This window comes from Natator depressus, chromosome 13 (genome assembly GCF_965152275.1).
Source record: "Natator depressus isolate rNatDep1 chromosome 13, rNatDep2.hap1, whole genome shotgun sequence".
NCBI classification, from domain to species: domain Eukaryota; kingdom Metazoa; phylum Chordata; order Testudines; family Cheloniidae; genus Natator; species Natator depressus.
The window spans coordinates 35,995,199-36,002,434 of record NC_134246.1 but is presented as its reverse complement, the minus strand read 5'-3'; the positions used below and the strand labels follow the sequence as shown (position 1 = coordinate 36,002,434).

The 7,236-nt window shown below is 43.0% G+C and overlaps 1 pseudogene; it reads left to right on the top strand.

The window, feature by feature from the left end:
* Positions 1-603: 603 nt before the first annotated feature.
* Positions 604-3,549, top strand: LOC141997089 (olfactory receptor 10A5-like; annotated as a pseudogene).
* The last annotated feature ends 3,687 nt before the right edge of the window (positions 3,550-7,236 follow it).

The following is a 7,236-nucleotide window of genomic DNA, read 5'->3' as shown; positions in this document are numbered from 1 at the left end:
CTTATTACCCTGTAAGGTATTTACCATCCTGATTTTACAGAGGTGATTCTTTTACTTTTTCTTCAATTAAAATTCTTCTTTTAAGAACCAGATTGCTTTTTCCTTGTTCTTAAGATCCAAGGGTTTGGGTCTCTGTTCACCTATGCAAATTGGTGAGGATTTTTATCAAGACTTCCTCAGGAAAGGGGGTGTAGGGCTTCGGGGGATTTTGGGGGGGAAAGACATTTCCAAGTGGGCTCTTTCCCTGTTATATTTGTTAGACACTTGGTGGTGGCAGCAATAAAGTCCAGGGACAAAAGGTAAAATAGTTTGTACCTTGGGGAAGTTTTAACCTAAGCTGGTAAAAATAATCTTAGGGGGTTTTCATGCAGGTCCCCACATCTGTACCCTAGAGTTCAGAGTGGGGAAGGAACCTTGACAGTGTCTCATTTCTGTAGGTGTGGGGAGTGGGGAGAGAGAGGGGACTGGGAAATCAGAGAGTTGTAAATAAGCAAACACTCAGAGCCACAAAGGGTTCACATAAGCAATTCTATCAGGGACCATAGGAATAAACAGAAGCGTTTACGCATTAATGTCCTGAACCTGGCTGGTGCTGGTAACGCGATGTTCCCATTGAGGTTAGTGAGAGATGAAGGCCTTCCATCCAGCCACTCACAGGATAGGACCTTCTTATCTGTTGGGTTTATTTTTAAAGCTGAAGGATAAATGACAATTTACCTTCAAAAGATACTGAATTAAATCCAGAGTGTTTAAGGGAACCTGTCTTTGGAGACTCAGAAAGCAGCTGAAATATGTCAAATCCACCCAGATCTTCATTCACAGCAGATGCAGGAGCGTTACCTGGATGTAGAGGTAAGTCTGTTGTGGTTTGAATTTCATCTGAGGGTTTGATATTCAGGGGTCTGTTCTGCTCCTGGTTAGACTGATTCAGCCTTGCTAAGGTTGTCCTAGTCACCCGTGGAGCTGAGAGGAGAACACGGGACATTTATTTGAGAATGAAACAACAGAAATCAATGACAAAGCCTCAGCCTCTGCTCTTAGTTGCTCAAGGGTGTTGTGTGTTCTGAGTCAATGACCACTCCAGATTGTAAAATAACAGGCTGAACTGGGATTTTTAATCAAAGATTTATCAGTCAGAGATTAGTACAGCACAATACAAAAGGATAGTAACGTTTCCACCCTTGATGTAAGATCAAGAGCTGGGTCTGTGTCTCTTCTTCACTGTAACTGGAAGGTCACCCAGTTTCCATTTCCCAAATAAGTTCTCATACCTGTGTCATTATATAGGGTTTCCAAACAAAGAAAACCTCTTTGCTAAAAGAAACACACATTCTGATGGCATTTCTATACATTCTCAGTTTACCTGATTTATGTGTGAAGGCATAATTATTTACAGCTGAGAGGACTAACAATTTTTCAAGATAATATCTTTCAGTGAGTCTTTATTCCCTCACAGTCATTCTTCCCTATCTGATGTAACAATATGTTATCATTTTATGCGTGTGTGTGTGCGTGCACGTGTGTGTGTGTTTTAAGAGGATGGTACCCATGAATATCTGGAGTTTTATAGAGATAGAGACACTATGGATTATTATATTCAATCTAAAGCACAGAATTCCTGAATAGGGTTACATATCAGCCAGGAACCAGTGTTCTGGGCCTTAGAATTCAACATACTCTTTGTTAATATCCTAAAAATTCCAAATAATAGTTAATATACAAATGGATCAAATATCGAGACAAAACAGGACTAAAAGGGTTAATATTTACTAACATATACTAACAAGGGTAATCACTGAGTAATTACTCTGAATTGAAATGTCTGATTCCAGATTTACACTGTGGCAATCTGAGTCTCAGAGCGGAGTATGTATTTTTCTTTTAATGGCATGTTGCTAGATAGATAGGTAGATAGATAGATGTATATGGGGCTAGCTAGCTAGCTAGCTCGATTCTGATGTACATAGTCACAGCTTTGTTGAAGTGAGTGTGGCTACACCAGTTTATACCAGCTGATGAAAGTAAAACGACTAAGGGATAGATTTTTAAATATGTATGTGCTGAGTGGGATTTTCTAAAGTACCTAGGCACCAAACACTCTTTGATTTCACTAGCTGTTGGGTGCCTAGCTGCTTTTGAAAATCCTACCAAGCAACTCAATATCTTTAAAAAATCCAACCACAAAAGACTAAAAGAGCTTGGCTCATTTAGCTTAGGCTGAGAAGGGATCTGATTGCCCTGTATAAATGCACCAGAAGAGTAAACATCAGGCAGGGTGAAGAGCTATTGAAGCTAATGGATAATACTGGCACAAGAAAAAAAATGGGGATAAACTGGCTGTGAGTACATTTAGTCTGGAAATTAGAAGAATGTTTCTAACCATCAGAGGAGGGAGGTTCTGGAACAGCCTGCAAATAGGGGCAAACAATCTAATTAGTGTTAACATGGAGCTGGATCCTTTTATGGTTGGGATTACACAATGTGGTTCCCAGTGAGAGCAGGGAACTGGACTCGATGAGTCAGGAGATCTGTTCCAGTCCTATGAACTGGCCCCTAATGACCACATGGAAATTCTTTTTTCTCCTCCTTCCACAGATGAGCTAGACCAGTGAAATTGCACAGCAGAATCACAGCATGCTGACCTACTTCTTTTTTTTTTCAGATTCTGGAGACATCCAGAGACCCGAGCGATACTTTGTGTAAGTTTCTCCATTTTCTATACCGTCACCGTGACAGGAAACATCCTCATCATCTTCAAGACAGTATTGGACCCAGCCCTCCACACCCCCATGTATTTCTTCCTCTGGAACCTATCCTTCCTGGAGATCTGCTACACCTCGGTCACCATCCCCAAGATGCTGGCCAATTTAATCTCTGAGGAGGGGGGCATCTCCTTCACTGGATGCACTGCCCAGATGTATTTCCTCCTTTCTCTTGGGACAGCAGAGTGCTACCTGCTGGCTGCCATGGCGTATCACTTCTACAGAGCCACCTGCTCCCCTCTGCACTACACTCTCCTTATGAACCATAGGGCCTGCGCCAAGATGGCCGCTGCCTGCTGGCTCTGCGGAATTCTGATGCCACCAGGCAATGTGGCTTGGACCTTTTCCTTGCCCTATTGTGAGCCCAATGAGATCAACCACTTCTTCTGTGACATCTCCCCAGTTCTGAAGCTGGCCTGTAGGGACACCTCGAGGAATGAGGCCTCCATCCTAGCCTTCAGTGTTTTGATCAACCTGTCCCCCTTCTTGCTGGTTGTGGTGTCCTATGCTCGAATACTCTCCAGGATCCTGAAGACCCCATCAGCTGAGGGAAGGCACAAGGCCTTCTCGACCTGCTCCTCTCATCTCACTGTGGTCACCTTGTTCTACAGTTCAGCCTGTGCTATTTACCTGTGGCCGTAGTCCAACCACACAGTGGAGTTGGATATGTTGATCTCTTTTTTATTCTGTCCTCGCTCCAGTGCTGGACCCTGTGATCTGCAGTCTGAGGAACAAAGAGGTGAAGAGTGCCCTGAGCAGACTCAGGGGAAGAAGGAGGTTTTCATGAATCATGTAAAAAAATTGGGGCAGTCCAGTTCAAATTAGGGCTTTAAAAATAAAGTTACCAAATTATTGAATCTGCCTGGGTTTTTCTATTAAATACACCATAGGTTCACTTCTCAGTTCAGCCACAGACACCTTGTGCAATACATAGTTCCACAGGGAGACAAGGTGGGGGAGGTGATATCTTTTATTGGACCAGCTTCTGTTGGGGAAATAGGCAAGCTTTCAAGCTCACACAGAGCTCTTCTTCAGATCCTAAAGAACCAGGCATAGAACACATGCAACTCTAAAACTCTATCCACTAGGCCACATTGCTTACCTAGTTGTATGCTGGCCTCCTTGTCAATCTGAAGTGTCCTTCTAGTGATGACTAGAGATCCAGAACAGCCCAGAGAGCTGTTCCAACATGGTCTTGTGGTGAATTTATCAGTGGGCTTGATCCCAGAACTAAATTGCTGCGCTTCTCCTTTGTGAAGTCTCTGGCAGTTTTGCTATTGGTTTCAATAGAACCAGCTGAGTTTACAGAGATCAAATAAAATGTCAGTTAAACCAAGTTCTTAACCAGACACCAAGACCTCCTGTAATCACACACCCTCCTCTAATCCCCTGACATGTGCCTCAGAAATGTTTGTGAACACACTACAATAACCCTCCATATATACACCTTCACACAGCTGTGACCCCTTCACATTTTTATCATGGGTGCAGACAAAAATACCCCCACACTTCTACAAACATGTACACGTTTTAAATTAATCAGCCCTATGCATGTCCAGAAATGCACATATATGTACTCTTGCTGGTGTGCAAAAATGTAGCCGCAGTTCCCCTAAAACAAACACACATACACACACACACATTATCCCTCTCCCAGTTCTTCAAACACCACGCCCCCTGTATCCCCACAAGTACACCCTGTGTGCACTCTCTCTCACACACGACTTATTAAAACTAAAAATTAGAGGAGGGTGTGAGCTGCTAAATTTGCAACTGGATATCCAACAATCCAAAGGTTGTGGGGGTGTTTGCATCCCCAGTTTAGTTTTGCATATTGTAGTGAGAAGGGCCAGCTATGAATCTCAGATCTGGTTCCAGGTGTAGGGTGCAACCTGCCTGAAATTTCAGAGCCCCATGAATGATATTTATCCAAGAAAATGTGCACAGCTGTGCTAGACATGAATGTATTTCTGTATTTGGCATAGCCCTGAAATAATGGGGTCTAAATTAGCTGTTCCCATTCAAGAAAGAGATCTTAGAGTCATTGTGGATAGTTCTCTGAAAACATCTACTCAATGTGCAGCGGCAGTCAAAAAAGGTGAACAGAATATTGGGAATCATTTGGAAAGGGATAGATAATAAGACAGAAAATATCATATGGCCTTGATATAAATCCATGGTACACCCACATTTTGAATACTCCTTGCAGATGTAGTAGCCCCATCTCAAAAAAGATACACTGGACTTGGAGAAGGTTCAGAAAAGAGCAACAAAACTGATGAGAGGGGTATGGAATAGCTTCCTTATGAGGCGTGATTAATAAGACTGGGACTTTTCAGCTTGGAAAAGAGAAGACTAAGGGGGGATATGATAGAGGTCTATAAAATCATGACTGATGTGGAGAAAGTAAGTAAGGGAGTTTTATTTACTCTGTCTCATAACACAAGAACTAGGGGTCACCAAATGAAATTAATAGGCAGCAGGTTTAAAACAAACAAAAGGAAGTATTTCTTCAAACAGCACACAATCAACCTGTGGAAATCTTTGCAAGAGGGTGTTGTGGAGGCCAAGTCTATAACAGAGTTAAAAAAATAACTCCATAAATTCATGGAAGATCATAGAATATCAGGGTTAGAAGAGACCTCAGGATGTCATCTAGTTCAACCCCCTGCTCAAAGCAGGACCAATCCCCAATTTTTGCCCCAAATCCCAAATGGCCCCCTCAAGGATTGAACTCACAACCCTGGGTTTAGCAGGCCAATGCTCAAACCACTGAGATATCCCTCCCCCCCAAACAGTTACCCTAGGATTGTGCAAACAGGTGTACTTTAATATTATAGAATATCAGGGTTGGAAGGGACCTCAGGAGGTCATCTAGTCCAACCCCCTGCTCAAAGCAGGACCAATCCCCAATTTTTTTTTCACCACAGATCCCTAAATGGCCCACCAAGGATTGAACTCACAACCCTGGGTTTAGCAGGCCAATGCTCAAACCACTGAGCTATCCCTTATAATATAGGTCCATCAATGGCTATTAGCCAGGATGCGCAGGGATGGGGTCCCTAGCCTCTGTTTGCCAGCAGCTGGGAATGGGCAACAGGGGATGGATCACTTGAGGATTACCTGCTCTGTTCATTCCCACTGGGGTACCTGGCACTGGCCACTGTTGGAAGACAGGATACTGGGCTAGATGGCCTTTTGGTCTGACCCAGTGTGGCCATTCTTATGTTCTTATGCTCTAGTGCTGCTGCTGGCAGCAAAATATTGACTAGTATACGCTGACTAGAATATAAATATATATCGTATTAATAAGATGTTTTATATATGAGTATGCATTCGGCACTGTCATAAATATAAAGGGAAGGGTAACCACCTTTCTGTATACAGTGCTTTAAAATCTCTCCTGGACAGAGGCAAAATCCTTTCACCTGTAAAGGGTTAAGAAGCTAAGGTAACCTTGCTGGCACCTGACCCAAAATGACCAATGAGGGGACAAGATACTTTCAAATCTGGAGGGGGGGGACAAAGGGTTTTGTCTGTCTGTGTGAGACCTTTGCCGGGAACAGATCAAGGATGCAAGCCTTCCTACTCCTGTAAAGTTAGTAAGCAATCTAGCTAGAAAATGTGTTAGATTTTCTTTTGTTTAATGGCTTGTAAAATTCGCTGTGCTGGAGGGAATGTATATTCCTGTTTTTGTGTCTTTTTGTAACTTAAGGTTTTGCCTAGAGGGATTCTCTATGTTTTGAATCTGATTACCCTGTAAGGTATTTACCATCCTGATTGTACAGAAGTGATTCTCTTACTTTTTCTTTTAATTAAAATTCTTCTTTTAAGAACCTGATTGCTTTTTCATTGTTCTTAGATCCAAGGGTTTGGGTCTGTGTTCACCTGTACAAATTGGTGAGGATTTTTATCAAGCCTTCCCCAGGAAAGGGGGTGTAGGGTTTGGGGGGATATTTTGGGGGAAGACGTCTCCAGGTGGGCTCTTTCCCTGTTCTTTGTTTAACATGCTTGGTGGTGGCAGCATAGGGTTCAAGGACAAGGCAAAGTTTGTATCTTGGGGAAGTTTTTAACCTAAGCTGGTAAGAATAAGCTTAGGGGGTCTTTCATGCAGGTCCCCACATCTGTACCCTAGAGTTCAGAGTGGGGAAGGAACCTTGACACCTTCCTTCCTCCAGTTCTGATTAGCAGAAATTAGCATTTGACGTTGCCTCCAGAATCCCTGCTTATTCATATTAACCCGTAACTAGGTGGTCTTCTATTTTATCAATTCGTGGTAGCTGAATGCACACAATATGGTTCCAATTAGCTTAATCAAATTCTGGGGTACACACACCCCTCAAATCTGGGACAATATGTACCATGATGTGGTGGGAAGGCTTGTGTGCTCCAGTGAGCCTGAGACCCATGCCTGTGGGCATTGTAACTCATGGTAGGGCCAGCCAGCTCCTAGGTGGGAACCAGATGAAAACCA